Source organism: Pinus tabuliformis, chromosome 1_2, assembly GCF_031772625.1.
Source record: "Pinus tabuliformis cultivar Carrire ecotype Pingquan chromosome 1_2, CPIR1, whole genome shotgun sequence".
Taxonomy (NCBI): domain Eukaryota; kingdom Viridiplantae; phylum Streptophyta; class Pinopsida; order Pinales; family Pinaceae; genus Pinus; species Pinus tabuliformis.
This window is the reverse complement of record NC_142298.1, coordinates 613,378,735-613,380,990: the sequence shown is the minus strand read 5'-3', so window position 1 is coordinate 613,380,990 and position 2,256 is coordinate 613,378,735.

Sequence of the window (2,256 nt, the reverse complement as noted above, 5' to 3'; positions counted from 1 at the left end):
CAGGAGCTCTATCTTGAAATGGTTGTAACTTTGTACTTGTAGATATCAAAGTTCTAAAATTCTCTCCTGTAGTAGCCATCTGAGTCCTCTTTCTAACCCCCAATTCTGATCATAATTTGATTCTCCAAGAAAGGGTTATGCCTAATCTCCTAAGATGACCTGATTATATAATGTTTTAGTAGAGAAAACTTGTATAACGTGCCATGTGTCACTATTTTGACCTTCGAGTTTGAAAACTCTGCACAGGAAAATAGGGTTAGTCCTCTTTGTATAACTTCTTACGAAATTTCAATTTGTTGCTCAGGGATAAAGTTATGGTGATTTTAACAAGGTAACCTATTTAGGATGTAATTCGGGAGTCTACAAAAACCATAACTTCCTTACATCATATATCCGAAATATAGCACTTGACAAGATCTGAAGTTCGGACCCATGATTTAGAACTATTTCTTCTCAAATGGGTTTTGTCTTTAGCTTCTAAAACATTGTAGCGGAAAGGTTATAAAGAAAATATCACGATGACCTATTTTAGATGAAATTCTAGAGCTTGCAAAAACCCTAACGTCCTCATATAATATCTTCGAAAATATAGCGAGATAATATTTGAAATTCAGGTGCATAGTTTAGAAATATTTCTTCTCAAATGAGTTTTTTTTAGCTTCTGAAACATCGCAGAAAAACGTTATAGCGAAAATAACACAATGACCTGTTTGGAGTAGCGAAACCCTAGAATCCAAAGCTTTGATACCAAATGTTATGAAACCAGATCACAGAAAGATAGAAAAGATAGATGAACGCCTTAGAAATAAGCCTCTTCGAGGGGGAAACTTTGTTTACATTACACAAATGAACAATCCTTTGATTGTACAAATGACAACACCTGCTTTCTATATGTAGGAGTCTAAGGGGTCATAATATAATTACAGCAGACATAAAAATAATAATCTAAGCGCACACTAATAACAATAGTGGGCTTATATGGGGCACAATAATAACAATATGGGGACTACATGGGCACAACAATATAATAAGGGGGTTTCACTAATAAAAATAAGGGGTTACACTAGTAGTATAGGGACCTAACATTGCCCTTGCGGCTGTTGCATTTGACCTTGCTATGGGATCACTTTCTCTTGCTATTGCATGGATAGCCCTTGCTGCAACAAAGGTTGCCCTTGTGGTAACAAAGGTTTCCCTTCCTGTTGTAGAGGCTATCCTTACTGTTGCAAGGGTACTTGAATAGTGCCCAAAAAATTTCTGAACTGAATTTGGCCATATCCACCCTAGAAAGTGGATGAGCTAGGTTGAATGTACTTCCTAGACTGAAGGGTGTAAGGCTGATTAACCATTCCTTGAGAACCATATCAAGTTTAAGGAGTTTGGTATTAGACCCAAGCCTCATAATGATGTTGATACTCGACATTTCTCGACCCAGACAAACCAACGATATTTTGAACCTGTTGGTACTAGACATTTCTCAATCTAGCAGGATCATCAGGGTTTTGAATAATACCAGAAGAAAGTTGGTTCATACCATGCATGTGAGCCTATGAGCCACTAACATTGGTGGCACTTGACACCATAGAAACATTCATGTTCTGCCCCCCGGCAGTGGCACATCTTGGACACTGACTTGAGAGATGGAGGAATTGACAGAGACATTCCTCGAGAGTGCCAGTTGAACTAGACAGGTGACTGGGATGGATGATACAAGAGGGTTTAGAATGGTGGGTTGCACCGAGACTAAGGTAACAACCTATTAGGAGGTTGAGTTTGCAATGAACAGACTTGAATTAGGCATGGCACTTGATGCCCAAACAGGGTTATGGTAATGTGATGAGGCACTAGGTGTACCTAAAACCAACTGTGTAGAAGACACATAATTAGGTGGCACACTGATGAGAATGCTCCCTGTATAGGGGAAACCTTCAGGAGGAAAAGGATGTCCTTCCTCCTTGATAGTGGGTGGAGTATAAACTTCTAACTTCTCTGGAGAGGTGACTGGAGCATCACCTTCAGGTTCCATATCTGGGAACAAATGATGATGAATGATCGAAGAATTATGAGGGGATAATTCCAAAGGAAGACTCGAATGATCATACAGATTATACGAATGGTACAATGATTTCACAACAGGGTCAAAAAAAAGATTCAGAGGATAGATAACCAGTCCAAGCTAACTGTCAGTGGTCAGTGAACTCTCATGAGTTTGAACGGGATTGTCCGGAGATTCTGGGCCAAGATCAGTAGGTGACC